The 14799-nt window shown below is 41.6% G+C and overlaps 10 non-coding genes across 10 annotated transcripts; 5 read left to right on the top strand and 5 right to left on the bottom strand.

The window, feature by feature from the left end:
* The first annotated feature begins 4056 nt into the window (after nt 1-4056).
* Nucleotides 4057-4129, top strand: trnak-uuu (transfer RNA lysine (anticodon UUU)). The gene has a single exon. It is a non-coding gene; the product is annotated as a tRNA-Lys (tRNA).
* Nucleotides 4130-6351: 2222 nt separating this feature from the next.
* On the bottom strand, nt 6352-6423 carry trnaw-cca (transfer RNA tryptophan (anticodon CCA)). Its single transcript has one exon. It is a non-coding gene; the product is annotated as a tRNA-Trp (tRNA).
* Nucleotides 6424-7612: 1189 nt separating this feature from the next.
* On the bottom strand, nt 7613-7684 carry trnaw-cca (transfer RNA tryptophan (anticodon CCA)). The gene has a single exon. It is a non-coding gene; the product is annotated as a tRNA-Trp (tRNA).
* Nucleotides 7685-7851: 167 nt separating this feature from the next.
* On the top strand, nt 7852-7924 carry trnak-uuu (transfer RNA lysine (anticodon UUU)). Its single transcript has one exon. It is a non-coding gene; the product is annotated as a tRNA-Lys (tRNA).
* Nucleotides 7925-8873: 949 nt separating this feature from the next.
* trnaw-cca (transfer RNA tryptophan (anticodon CCA)) lies at nt 8874-8945 on the bottom strand. Its single transcript has one exon. It is a non-coding gene; the product is annotated as a tRNA-Trp (tRNA).
* A 167-nt stretch (nt 8946-9112) lies between these two features.
* trnak-uuu (transfer RNA lysine (anticodon UUU)) lies at nt 9113-9185 on the top strand. The gene has a single exon. It is a non-coding gene; the product is annotated as a tRNA-Lys (tRNA).
* Nucleotides 9186-10131: 946 nt separating this feature from the next.
* Nucleotides 10132-10203, bottom strand: trnaw-cca (transfer RNA tryptophan (anticodon CCA)). Its single transcript has one exon. It is a non-coding gene; the product is annotated as a tRNA-Trp (tRNA).
* A 167-nt stretch (nt 10204-10370) lies between these two features.
* trnak-uuu (transfer RNA lysine (anticodon UUU)) lies at nt 10371-10443 on the top strand. The gene has a single exon. It is a non-coding gene; the product is annotated as a tRNA-Lys (tRNA).
* A 949-nt stretch (nt 10444-11392) lies between these two features.
* On the bottom strand, nt 11393-11464 carry trnaw-cca (transfer RNA tryptophan (anticodon CCA)). The gene has a single exon. It is a non-coding gene; the product is annotated as a tRNA-Trp (tRNA).
* A 1425-nt stretch (nt 11465-12889) lies between these two features.
* On the top strand, nt 12890-12962 carry trnak-uuu (transfer RNA lysine (anticodon UUU)). Its single transcript has one exon. It is a non-coding gene; the product is annotated as a tRNA-Lys (tRNA).
* The last annotated feature ends 1837 nt before the right edge of the window (nt 12963-14799 follow it).

Here is a 14799-nt window from a genome sequence, read left to right as displayed (position 1 = left end):
AAATTGTAAAAAACGTATCTTATTCAATTATTCATACCCCTCTTCCCTGCCCTTACAGCCTGAGTTCAGTGTGTACCACTCACTTTCACTGGCGGCTTATCTATGGGTCCACAGGAAGCTTATCTTTAACCCAAACACCAGATTGCAGCCTCTAATTTAATATCAGTCCCGAGGCTCAATCCCAATACATGGGACCTTGTATTGAAACCGTAGCTCCTTCAAATTATTAAGATATGGCATTATAGGAGTGCTGTTTGCATTTTAGTCTACCCTAACAATGTTACTCTATATATCTATTACCAATTTCCATTGGATATTCACTTCCTGCTTCACGCTCATTAAATGTCTATTATTTTGAGATTAATATGTAATGCGCCAAAATTATAAAATACATCGGCCAATTCAGAAGGGGAGAGAAACCTTGGAAGGAATTTCCTTTTTAAGGTAGCTCTCAACACTAGAGTTTGTTTCTGCGATCAAAATGTATTATAACTGGGCTAGCACTGCCTATCAGTCCACTGTCATTGGAGTGCTCTGTCCATAATGAATCTGGCACCTGAAACACTGCCTATCAATCCACTGTCATTGGAGTGCTCTGTCCATAAGGTTTCTGGCACCTGAGACAGGATAGACTGAGAGACAGAGACAGTTTCCCACTCCATCTCGGGGAGTGGTTACATTTTGCCTCCTCACGAATTGGCTTAATAAGAACTTCATCGTTGGGGATATCAACGAAACTCCATCGGGAGTACAGTAAATTGTAGCCTTAAATTAACGGTTGAGTGGGTGAATGCAACACGTAAATACAGATGATCATGTTCAGCATTCATTGGTCCTATTGAACAGGGCATGGGTTTTGTTTCAATGTATTACCGGGGTAGTATTCCTTTAATTCTTGGCGAAGGCTCTGATTAATTTTTTTTTTTTTTTTACAATTGCTAACAAGCGTTTACCTACACTTAAGATACTTGTTCTAAACTCTTAACACGGCAACACACCTACATCACACAATCAGCCAAATAGTTCATTTTCTGCTCAAAACTACTTTTTGTTTATTAATCTAACTGCACTGTCCAATTTACAGTAGCTATTCCATTGAAAGAATACCATTGCTTATTGCGATAGTCCATGGTATTAGACTGGACTCTTTCACCAGTCTCTCTCAGTGATAGTCCATGGTATTAACCTGGACTCTTTCACCAGTCTCTCTCAGTGATAGTCCATGGTATTAGACTGGACTCTTTCACCAGTCTCTCCCAGTGATAGTCCATGGTATTAACCTGGACTCTTTCACCAGTCTCTATCAGTGATAGTCCATGGTATTAACCTGGACTCTTTCACCAGTCTCTCTCAGTGATAGTCCATGGTATTAACCTGGACTCTTTCACCAGTCTCTATCAGTGATAGTCCATGGTATTAACCTGGACTCTTTCACCAGTCTCTCTCAGTGATAGTCCATGGTATTAGACTGGACTCTTTCACCAGTCTCTCTCAGTGATAGTCCATGGTATTAACCTGGACTCTTTCACCAGTCTCTATCGGTGATAGTCCATGGTATTAACCTGGACTCTTTCACCAGTCTCTCTCAGTGATAGTCCATGGTATTAGACTGGACTCTTTCACCAGTCTCTCTCAGTGATAGACCATGGTATTAGACTGGACTCTTTCACCAGTCTCTCTCAGTGATAGACCATGGTATTAGGCTGGACTCTTTCACCAGTATCTCTCAGTGATAGAACATGGTTTATCTTATGGTCTATGATGGTGGCTCTTATTTCATCAGTGACAACAGCTCGTACTCTCCTTTGAACACCACTACGCATTCTTACTGCTCTCCTTCTCCCTTGTCCTGGTCCAACTACTCCTCTGCCTGGTCCAACTACTTCTCTGCCTCGTCCAACTATTCCTCTCCCTGGTCCAGCTACTCCTCTCCCTGGTCCAACTACTCGTCTCCCTGGTCCAGCTACTCCTCTGCCTGGTCCAGCTACTCCTCTGCCTGGTCCAGCTACTCCTCTGCCTGGTCCAACTACTCCTCTCCCTGGTCCAACTACTCCTCTCCCTGGTCCAACTACTCATCTGCCTGGTCCAGCTACTCCTCTGCCTGGTCCAGCTACTCCTCTCCCTGGTCCAGCTACTCCTCTGCCTGGTCCAGCTACTCCTCTGCCTGGTCCAGCTACTCCTCTGCCTGGTCCAGCTACTCCTCTGCCTGGTCCAGACATTCTTTTTTCGCTCTCTGCTCCTCTGTGATGTTCTGTATCCACATTGAATAAAATCAATCCAAAGAGTCCCCTTTGTACTGTGTATGTCCATGTAATTGAAAGAACTTCAACACCTGGCTATGTCTCCGATTGATATTGGAATCAGCTGTGGTTGGTCTATTTTACACAATTTACAGTAAATCAGCTATTTCTCAATGTTTCAATGATCTGTTCTTTCAAAAATGCTTATCAGGTTTTGAACATTAGGTCTTAATTTCTGGCATGCTGTGTGCAAGCATTTGTAAATCAGACAAGAAAGATCCATAATTTTGGTATTGGGTAAGCTTGTATGTTAAGAAAATGTAAGCATTTTAGAAACCTGTTAATTGACTGCATATTCTGTGAAAACAACATGAATTGTGTTAATGGTATGGTCCACAACAGAAGTATGTTGTGCTAAATGTGTTTAGAGTTTTGAAAATGTGACAACAGATTGGACAAAAGGATGTTAGCGATTGTAAAAAAAAAAACTGTAATGTGGCATTGATATTTTTTGTTGAATGCAAGTTTTGAAAGCCTAGAAAATGCGAAATTTTTGTCTGAGACTTTATTTCTGTCACGACTTCCGCCGAAGTCCTCTCCTTATTCGGGCGGCGCTCGGCATCGCCGGTCTTCTAGCCATCATCGATCCACTTTTCATTTTCCATGTGTTTTGTCTTGTTTTTCCTCACACCTGGTTTCAATTCCCTCAATCATTTGTTGTGTTTTTAACCCTATGTTTTCCCAATGTCTTTGTGTGGGATTGTTTATTGTAAGTGCTTGTGCACGTGTTGATTTGGTGCGCGATGGGTTTTTGTACCCAATTGTCTTGTTATTTTTATGCCGTGGTTTTGCTATTAAACTGCTCCGGCTATTCGTGGCACAACGGTAGCGCAGCTGACTCCAGATCAGAAGGTTGTGGGTACAAATCACGTTGTGGTCAGGGTTGTCAGATTTCAACAAGGATTTTCTGCGAAAGCATACCATGTGTTTATCTGAGGACAGCGCCATGCACATTCAAGCATATTCCAACCAAGTAGAGGAGTCACGAAAGTCAGAAATAGCGATAAAATGAATCACTTACCTTTGAAGATCTTCATCTGGTTGCAGTCACATTCAATTGAAAACTACCCACATCAAAAAAATCCCACTTCCTGGATGGATTTTCCTCAGGTTTTCGCCTGCCATATCAGTTCTGTTATACTCACAGACATAATTTTAACAGTTTTGGAAACTTTAGAGTGTGTTCTATCCAGATCTGCCCATTATATGCATATCCTAGCTTCCGGGCCTGAGTAACAGGCAGTTTACTTCGCGCACGCTTCTCATCCAGACGTCGAAATACTGCCCCCAAGCCATAAGAAGTTAAACTCCCTGTTCGAAGACTGATTTAAGTCTATTAATCACACAGCATCATCTGATTTAGGAATTTGCAGTGTGCCAGGCTTTTGTGAAAAGCCTTGTCATGTAAAGTAGCATTGGTTTGTTTGTTTTCGTGTGATATTAGTACTGTAAAGGCACATTGGTACTAGTGCTGATTCAATGAGTAAAGAAGGCAGAGATTACACACATAAATACACTGACCACGACATGATTTGAACACGCAACCTTCTGATCTGGAGTCAGACGCTCTACCGTTGCACCACGAAGTCTTGGACAAATTGCATCTTTGGAGGGGATGCCTAGTTCAGATTTCGTTGACTGTATAATTTGGAATGGAGACCTGGTTCTCTGGGGAAATATACCATCTGACAATGCCCCCTCGTCAGCACGTGCCTCTGCCCGGCAGGTTAGGTGTATGTAAATAGGCATTTGCAGAGCCCGGATAGCTCAGTCGGTAGAGCATCAGACTTTTAATCTGAGGGTCCAGGGTTCAAGTCCCTGTTCGGGCGTGATGTAATGTTCTCCTTCCTTCACTAGGAAGTCTTTCTACACTCTCATTTTCTATGACTTTCCATGACATGTTCACCTGTGGACAATACACTCCCAGAGCCAAAACAGCTTAGTCTGAAGACTTTAGGATTTTTAATCTGAACCTCCAGGTTTAACCTCTCGGCGCAGGTGTTCTGCTAGCAACCCACCTCGACAACATCCGGTGAAATTGCAGAGCACCAAATTCAAAACACAGAAATAGTCATAATAAAAATTCACAAAAATACAAGTGTTATACATTGGCTTAAAGATGAACTTTTTGTTAATCCAGCCGCTTTGTCAGATTTCAAAAAGGCTTTTCTGCGAAAGCATACCATGCGTTTATCTGAGGACAGCACCCCACTAACAAAAGCATACAAACATATTCCAACCAAGTAGAGGAGTCACGAAAGTCAGAAATAGCGATAAAATGAATCACTTACCTCTGAAGATCTTCATCTGGTTGCAGTCACAATCATTTGAAAACTACCCACATCAAAAAAATCCCACTTCCTGGATGGATTTTCCTCAGGTTTTCGCCTGCCATATCAGTTCTGTTATACTCACAGACATAATTGTAACAGTTTTGGAAACTTTAGAGTGTGTTCTATCCAAATCTGCCCATTTTATGCATATCCTAGCTTCCGGGCTTGAGTAACAGGCAGTTTACTTGGGGCACGCTTCTCATCCAGACGTCGAAATAATGCCCCCAAGCCATAAGAAGTTAAACTCCCTGTTCGAAGACTGATTTAAGTCTATCAATCACACAGCATCATCTGATTTAGGAATTGCAGTGTACCAGGCTTTTGTGAGAGACAATTGTCATGTAAAGTAGCATTGGTTTGTTTGTTTTCGTGTGAGATTAGTACTGTAAAGGCACATTGGTACTTGTGCTGATTCATTGAGTAAAGAAGGCAGAGATTACACACATAAAAACACTGACCACGACGTGATTTGAACACGCAACATTCTTATCTGGAGTCAGACACGCTACCGTTGCGCCACGATGTCTTGGACTAAATGCATCTGTGGAGGGGATGCCTAGTTCAGATTTCGTTGACTGTATAATTTGGAATGGAGACCTGGTTCTCTGGGGAAATATACCATCTGACAATGCCCCCTCGTCAGCACGTGCCTCTGCCCGGCAGGTTAGGTGTATGAAAATAGGCATTTGCAGTGCCCGGATAGCTCAGTCGGTAGAGCATCAGACTTTTAATCTGAGGGTTCAAGTCCCTGTTCGGGCGTGATGTAATGTTCTCCTTCCTTCACTAGGAAGTCTTTCTAAACGCTCATTTTCTATGACTTTCCATGACATGTTCACCTGTGGACAATACACTCCCAGAGCCAAAACAGCTTAGTCTGAAGACTTTAGGATTTTTAATCTGAACCTCCAGGTTTAACCTCTCGGCGCAGGTGTTCTACTAGCAACCCACCTCGACAACATCCCGTGAAATTGCAGAGCACCAAATTCAAAACACAGAAATAGTCATAATAAAAATTCACAAAAATACAAGTGTTATACATTGGCTAAAAGATGAACTTCTTGTTAATCCAGCCGCTTTGTCAGATTTCAAAAAGGCTTTTCTGCGAAAGCATACCATGCGTTTATCTGAGGACAGCACCCCACTTACAAAAGCATACAAACATATTCCAACCAAGTAGAGGAGTCACGAAAGTCAGAAATAGCTATAAAATGAATCACTTACCTTTGAAGATCTTCATCTGGTTGCAGTCACATTCATTTGAAAACTACCCACATCAAAAAAATCCCACTTCCTGGATGGATTTTCCTCAGGTTTTCGCCTGCCATATCAGTTCTGTTATACTCACAGACATAATTTTAACAGTTTTGGAAACTTTAGAGTGTGTTCTATCCAAATCTGCACATTATATGCATATCCTAGCTTCCGGACCTGAGTAACAGGCAGTTTACTTGGGGCACGCTTCTCATCCAGACGTCGAAATACTGCCCCCAAGCCATAAGAAGTTAAACTCCCTGTTCGAAGACTGATTTAAGTCTATCAATCACACAGCATCATCTGATTTAGGAATTTGCAGTGTGCCAGGCTTTTGTGAGAGACAATTGTCATGTAAAGTAGCATTGGTTTGTTTGTTTTCGTGTGAGATTAGTACTGTAAAGGCACATTGGTACTAGTGCTGATTCAATGAGTAAAGAAGGCAGAGATTACACACATAAAAACACTGACCACGACGTGATTTGAACACGCAACCTTCTGATCTGGAGTCAGACGCGCTACCGTTGCGCCACGAAGTCTTTGACAAATTGCATCTTTGGAGGGGATGCCTAGTTCAGATTTTGTTGACAGTATAATTTGGAATGGAGACCTGGTTCTCTGGGGAAATATACCATCTGACAATGCCCCCTCGTCAGCACGTGCCTCTGCCCGGAAGGTTAGGTGTATGAAAATAGGCATTTGCAGAGCCCGGATAGCTCAGTCGGTAGAGCATCAGACTTTTAATCTGAGGGTCCAGTGTTCAAGTCCCTGTTTGGGTGTGAAGTAATGTTCTCCTTCCTTCACTAGGAAGTCTTTCTACACTCTCATTTTCCATGACATGTTCACCTGTGGACAACACACTCCCAGAGCCAAAACAGCTTAGTCTGAAGACTTTAGGATTTTTAATCTGAACCTCCAGGTTTAACCTCTCGGCGCAGGTGTTCTACTAGCAACCCACCTCGACAACATCCTGTGAAATTGCAGAGCACCAAATTCAAAACACAGAAATAGTCATAATAAAAATTCACAAAAATACAAGTGTTATACATTGGCTTAAAGATGAACTTCTTGTTAATCCAGCCGCTTTGTCAGATTTCAAAAAGGCTTTTCTGCGAAAGCATACCATGCGTTTATCTGAGGACAGCACCCCACTTACAAAAGCATACAAACATATTCCAACCAAGTAGAGGAGTCACGAAAGTCAGATATAGCGATAAAATGAATCACTTACCTTTGAAGATCTTCATCTGGTTGCAGTCACATTCATTTGAAAACTACCCACATCAAAAAAATCCCACTTCCTGGATGGATTTTCCTCAGGTTTTCGCCTGCCATATCAGTTCTGTTATACTCACAGACATAATTTTAACAGTTTTGGAAACTTTAGAGTGTGTTCTATCCAAATCTGCACATTATATGCATATCCTAGCTTCCGGACCTGAGTAACAGGCAGTTTACTTGGGGCACGCTTCTCATCCAGACGTCGAAATACTGCCCCCAAGCCATAAGAAGTTAAACTCCCTGTTCGAAGACTGATTTAAGTCTATCAATCACACAGCATCATCTGATTTAGGAATTTGCAGTGTGCCAGGCTTTTGTGAGAGACAATTGTCATGTAAAGTAGCATTGGTTTGTTTGTTTTCGTGTGAGATTAGTACTGTAAAGGCACATTGGTACTAGTGCTGATTCAATGAGTAAAGAAGGCAGAGATTACACACATAAAAACACTGACCACAACGTGATTTGAACACGCAACCTTCTGATCTGGAGTCAGACGCGCTACCGTTGCGCCACGAAGTCTTTGACAAATTGCATCTTTGGAGGGGATGCCTAGTTCAGATTTTGTTGACAGTATAATTTGGAATGGAGACCTGGTTCTCTGGGGAAATATACCATCTGACAATGCCCCCTCGTCAGCACGTGCCTCTGCCCGGAAGGTTAGGTGTATGAAAATAGGCATTTGCAGAGCCCGGATAGCTCAGTCGGTAGAGCATCAGACTTTTAATCTGAGGGTCCAGGGTTCAAGTCCCTGTTTGGGAGTGATGTAATGTTCTCCTTCCTTCACTAGGAAGTCTTTCTACACTCTCATTTTCCATGACATGTTCACCTGTGGACAACACACTCCCAGAGCCAAAACAGCTTAGTCTGAAGACTTTAGGATTTTTAATCTGAACCTCCAGGTTTAACCTCTCGGCGCAGGTGTTCAACTAGCAACCCACCTCGACAACATCCTGTGAAATTGCAGAGCACCAAATTCAAAACACAGAAATAGTCATAATAAAAATTCACAAAAATACAAGTGTTATACATTGGCTTAAAGATGAACTTCTTGTTAATCCAGCCGCTTTGTCAGATTTCAAAAAGGCTTTTCTGCGAAAGCATACCATGCGTTTATCTGAGGACAGCACCCCACTTACAAAAGCATACAAACATATTCCAACCAAGTAGAGGAGTCACGAAAGTCAGATATAGCGATAAAATGAATCACTTACCTTTGAAGATCTTCATCTGGTTGCAGTCACATTCATTTGAAAACTACCCACATCAAAAAAATCCCACTTCCTGGATGGATTTTCCTCAGGTTTTCGCCTGCCATATCAGTTCTGTTATACTCACAGACATAATTTTAACAGTTTTGGAAACTTTAGAGTGTGTTCTATCCAAATCTGCACATTATATGCATATCCTAGCTTCCGGACCTGAGTAACAGGCAGTTTACTTGGGGCACGCTTCTCATCCAGACGTCGAAATACTGCCCCCAAGCCATAAGAAGTTAAACTCCCTGTTCAAAGACTGATTTAAGTCTATCAATCACACAGCATCATCTGATTTAGGAATTTGCAGTGTGCCAGGCTTTTGTGAGAGACAATTGTCATGTAAAGTAGCATTGGTTTGTTTGTTTTCGTGTGAGATTAGTACTGTAAAGGCACATTGGTACTAGTGCTGATTCAATGAGTAAAGAAGGCAGAGATTACACACATAAAAACACTGACCACGACGTGATTTGAACACGCAACCTTCTGATCTGGAGTCAGACGCGCTACCGTTGCGCCACGAAGTCTTTGACAAATTGCATCTTTGGAGGGGATGCCTAGTTCAGATTTTGTTGACAGTATAATTTGGAATGGAGACCTGGTTCTCTGGGGAAATATACCATCTGACAATGCCCCCTCGTCAGCACGTGCCTCTGCCCGGAAGGTTAGGTGTATGAAAATAGGCATTTGCAGAGCCCGGATAGCTCAGTCGGTAGAGCATCAGACTTTTAATCTGAGGGTCCAGGGTTCAAGTCCCTGTTCGGGTGTGATGTAATGTTCTCCTTCCTTCACTAGGAAGTCTTTCTACACTCTCATTTTCCATGACATGTTCACCTGTGGACAACACACTCCCAGAGCCAAAACAGCTTAGTCTGAAGACTTTAGGATTTTTAATCTGAACCTCCAGGTTTAACCTCTCGGCGCAGGTGTTCAACTAGCAACCCACCTCGACAACATCCTGTGAAATTGCAGAGCACCAAATTCAAAACACAGAAATAGTCATAATAAAAATTCACAAAAATACAAGTGTTATACATTGGCTTAAAGATGAACTTCTTGTTAATCCAGCCGCTTTGTCAGATTTCAAAAAGGCTTTTCTGCGAAAGCATACCATGCGTTTATCTGAGGACAGCACCCCACTTACAAAAGCATACAAACATATTCCAACCAAGTAGAGGAGTCACGAAAGTCAGAAATAGCGATAAAATGAATCACTTACCTTTGAAGATCTTCATCTGGTTGCAGTCACATTCATTTGAAAACTACCCACATCAAAAAAATCCCACTTCCTGGATGGATTTTCCTCAGGTTTTCGCCTGCCATATCAGTTCTGTTATACTCACAGACATAATTTTAACAGTTTTGGAAACTTTAGAGTGTGTTCTATCCAAATCTGCACATTATATGCATATCCCAGCTTCCGGACCTGAGTAACAGGCAGTTTACTTGGGGCACGCTTCTCATCCAGACGTCGAAATACTGCCCCCAAGCCATAAGTTAAACTCCCTGTTCGAAGACTGATTTAAGTCTATCAATCACACAGCATCATCTGATTTAGGAATTTGCAGTGTGCCAGGCTTTTGTGAGAGACAATTGTCATGTAAAGTAGCATTGGTTTGTTTGTTTTCGTGTGAGATTAGTACTGTAAAGGCACATTGGTACTAGTGCTGATTCAATGAGTAAAGAAGGCAGAGATTACACACATAAAAACACTGACCACGACGTGATTTGAACACGCAACCTTCTGATCTGGAGTCAGACGCGCTACCGTTGCGCCACGAAGTCTTTGACAAATTGCATCTTTGGAGGGGATGCCTAGTTCAGATTTTGTTGACAGTATAATTTGGAATGGAGACCTGGTTCTCTGGGGAAATATACCATCTGACAATGCCCCCTCGTCAGCACGTGCCTCTGCCCGGAAGGTTAGGTGTATGAAAATAGGCATTTGCAGAGCCCGGATAGCTCAGTCGGTAGAGCATCAGACTTTTAATCTGAGGGTCCAGGGTTCAAGTCCCTGTTCGGGTGTGATGTAATGTTCTCCTTCCTTCACTAGGAAGTCTTTCTACACTCTCATTTTCCATGACATGTTCACCTGTGGACAACACACTCCCAGAGCCAAAACAGCTTAGTCTGAAGACTTTAGGATTTTTAATCTGAACCTCCAGGTTTAACCTCTCGGCGCAGGTGTTCTACTAGCAACCCACCTCGACAACATCCTGTGAAATTGCAGAGCACCAAATTCAAAACACAGAAATAGTCATAATAAAAATTCACAAAAATACAAGTGTTATACATTGGCTTAAAGATGAACTTCTTGTTAATCCAGCCGCTTTGTCAGATTTCAAAAAGGCTTTTCTGCGAAAGCATACCATGCGTTTATCTGAGGACAGCACCCCACTTACAAAAGCATACAAACATATTCCAACCAAGTAGAGGAGTCACGAAAGTCAGAAATAGCGATAAAATGAATCACTTACCTTTGAAGATCTTCATCTGGTTGCAGTCACATTCATTTGAAAAATACCCACATCAAAAAAATCCCACTTCCTGGATGGATTTTCCTCAGGTTTTCGCCTGCCATATCAGTTCTGTTATACTCACAGACATAATTTTAACAGTTTTGGAAACTTTAGAGTGTGTTCTATCCAAATCTGCCCATTATATGCATATCCTAGCTTTCGGACCTGAGTAACAGGCAGTTTACTTGGGGCACGCTTCTCATCCAGACGTCGAAATACTGCCCCCAAGCAATAAGAAGTTAAACTCCCTGTTCGAAGACTGATTTAAGTCTATCAATCACACAGCATCATCTGATTTAGGAATTTGCAGTGTGCCAGGCTTTTTTGAGAGACAATTGTCATGTAAAGTAGCATTGGTTTGTTTGTTTTCGTGTGTGATTAGTACTGTAAAGGCACATTGGTACTAGTGCTGATTCATTGAGTAAGGAAGGCAGAGATTACAAACATAAAAACACTGACCACGACGTGATTTGAACACGCAACCTTCTGATCTGGAGTCAGACGCGCTACCGTTGCGCCACGTAGTCTTGGACAAATTGCAACTTTGGAGGGGATGCCTAGTTCAGATTTCTTTGACTGTATAATTTGGAATGGAGACCTGGTTCTCTGGGGAAATATACCATCTGACAATGCCCCCTCGTCAACACGTGCCTCTGCCCGGCAGGTTAGGTGTATGAAAATAGGCATTTGCAGAGCTCGGATAGCTCAGTCGGTAGAGCATCAGACTTTTAATCTGAGGGTCCAGGGTTCAAGTCCATGTTCGGGCGTGACGTAATGTTCTCCTTCCTTCACTATGATGTCTTTCTACACTCTAATTTTCTTTGACTTTCCATGACATGTTCACCTGTGGACAATACACTCCCAGAGCCAAAACAGCTTAGTCTGAAGACTTTAGGATTTTTAATCTGAACCTCCAGGTTTAACCTCTCGGCGCAGGTGTTCTACTAGCAACCCACCTCGACAACATCCCGTGAAATTGCAGAGCACCAAATTCAAAACACAGAAATAGTCATAATAAAAATTCACAAAAATACAAGTGTTATACATTGGCTTAAAGATGAACTTCTTGTTAATCCAGCCGCTTTGTCAGATTTCAAAAAGGCTTTTCTGCGAAAGCATACCATGCGTTTATCTGAGGACAGCACCCCACTTACAAAAGCATACAAACATATTCCAACCAAGTAGAGGAGTCACGAAAGTCAGAAATAGCGATAAAATTAATCACTTACCTTTGAAGATCTTCATCTGGTTGCAGTCACATTCATTTGAAAACTACCCACATCAAAAAAATCCCACTTCCTGGATGGATTTTCCTCAGGTTTTCGCCTGCCATATCAGTTCTGTTATACTCACAGACATAATTTTAACAGTTTTTGGAAACTTTAGAGTGTGTTCTATCCAAATCTGCCCATTATATGCATATCCTAGCTTCCGGACCTGAGTAACAGGCAGTTTACTTGGGGCACGCTTCTCATCCAGACGTCGAAATACTGCCCCCAAGCAATAAGAAGTTAAACTCCCTGTTCGAAGACTGATTTAAGTCTATCAATCACACAGCATCATCTGATTTAGGAATTTGCAGTGTGCCAGGCTTTTGTGATAGACAATTGTCATGTAAAGTAGCATTGGTTTGTTTGTTTTCGTGTGAGATTAGTACTGTAAAGGCACATTGGTACTAGTGCTGATTCAATGAGTAAAGAAGGCAGAGATTACAAACACAAGACGTGATTTGAAAACATAACCTTCTGATCTGGAGTCAGACGCGCTACCGTTGCGCCACGTAGTCTTGGACAATTTGAATCTTTGGAGGGGATGCCTAGTTCAGATTTCGTTGACTGTATAATTTGGAATGGAGACCTGGTTCTCTGGGGAAATATACCATCTGACAATGCCCCCTCGTCAGCACGTGCCTCTGCCCGGCAGGTTAGGTGTATGAAATGGGCATTTGCAGAGCCCGGATAGCTCAGTCGGTAGAGCATCAGACTTTTAATCTGAGGGTCCAGGGTTCAAGTCCCTGTTTGGGCGTGACGTAATGTTCTCCTTCCTTCACTAGGATGTCTTTCTAAACTCTCATTTTCTATGACTTTCCATGACATGTTCACCTGTGGACAATACACTCCCAGAGCCAAAACAGCTTAGTCTGAAGACTTTAGTATTTTTAATCTGAACCTCCAGGGTTAACATCTCGGCGCAGGTGTTCTGCTAGCAACCCACCTCGACAACATCCGGTGAAATTGCAGAGCACCAAATTCAAAACACAGAAATAGTCATAATAAAAATTCACAAAAATACAAGTGTTATACATTGGTTTAAAGATGAACTTCTTGTTAATCCAGCCGCTTTGTCAGATTTCAAAAAGGCTTTTCTGCGAAAGCATACCATGCGTTTATCTGAGAACAGCACCCCACTTACAAAAGCATACAAACATATTCCAAACAAGTAGAGGAGTCACGAAAGTCAGAAATAGCGATAAAATGAATCACTTACCTTTGAAGATCTTCATCTGGTTGCAGTCACATTCATTTGAAAACTACCCACATCAAAAAAATCCCACTTCCTGGATGGATTTTCCTCAGGTTTTTGCCTGCCATATCAGTTCTGTTATACTCACAGACATAATTTTAACAGTTTTGGAAACTTTAGAGTGTGTTCTATCCAAATCTGCCCATTATATGCATATCCTAGCTTCCGGACCTGAGTAACAGGCAGTTTACTTGGGGCACGCTTCTCATCCAGACGTCGAAATACTGCCCCCAAGCCATAAGAAGTTAAACTCCCTGTTCGAAGACTGATTTAACCTGTCTAGGATCAGCGTGGCGCTAGCGGCACACCCCCCCCCCCCCCACTGAAAAACCAGTGCCGCGAAATTCAAAAAAAATATTTTTTTAAAATATTTAACTTTCACACATTAAAGTCCAATACAGCTAATGAAAGACACAGATCTTGTGAATCCAGTCAACATTTCCGATTTTTAAAATGTTTTACAGGGAAGACACAATATGTAAAGATGTACATCTATTACCTAAAAACACATTAGCATAATCCACCATCTTTTATTTGTCCACCAACACCAGTAGCCATCACCAATTCGGCTAAACTAAGATATTTATAGCCCCTAACCAACAAAAAAACTCCTTAGATGACAGTCTGATAACATATTTATGGTATGGGATAGGTTTTGTTAGAAAAAAGTGCATATTTCAGGTAGATGGCATAGTTTACAATTGCACCCACCATCACAAATGGACTAGAATAATTACAATGAGCAACGTGTTTACCTAACTACTAATCATCAAACATTTCGTAAAAATACACAGCATACACGAATCGAAAGACACAGATCCTGTGAATACAGACAATATTTCAGATTTTCTAAGTGTCTTACAGCGAAAACACAATAAATCGTTATATTAGCTTAGCACATAGCAATTAGCAGCCCAGCATTGATTCTAGCCAAAGTGAGCGATAAAAGTCAACATCGCCAAAAGATATTAATTTTTTCACTAACCTTCTCAGAATTCTTCCGATGACACTCCTGTAACATCACATTACAACATGCATATACAGTTTGATCGAAAATGTTTATATTTAGCCACCAAAATCATGGTTAGACAATGTGAAATGTAGACAAGCTGGTAAAGAAAAAGTCCTTGCGCCACTTAGACAGTGATCTACTCTTATACATAAATACTCATAAACGTGACTAAAAAATATAGGGTGGACAGGGATTGATAGACAATTTAATTCTTAATACAATTGCGTTATTACATTTTTTAATTTATCCTTACTTTTCAATACAGTTTGCGCCAAGCGAAGCTACGTCAAAAAACATGGCGTCCTAAGCCACTAAAATGTTTCGACA

This window comes from Salvelinus fontinalis, chromosome 26, assembly GCF_029448725.1.
Source record: "Salvelinus fontinalis isolate EN_2023a chromosome 26, ASM2944872v1, whole genome shotgun sequence".
Taxonomy (NCBI): domain Eukaryota; kingdom Metazoa; phylum Chordata; class Actinopteri; order Salmoniformes; family Salmonidae; genus Salvelinus; species Salvelinus fontinalis.
Note: the sequence above shows the minus strand (reverse complement) of the source record. Positions and strands in the feature narration are given on the sequence as shown.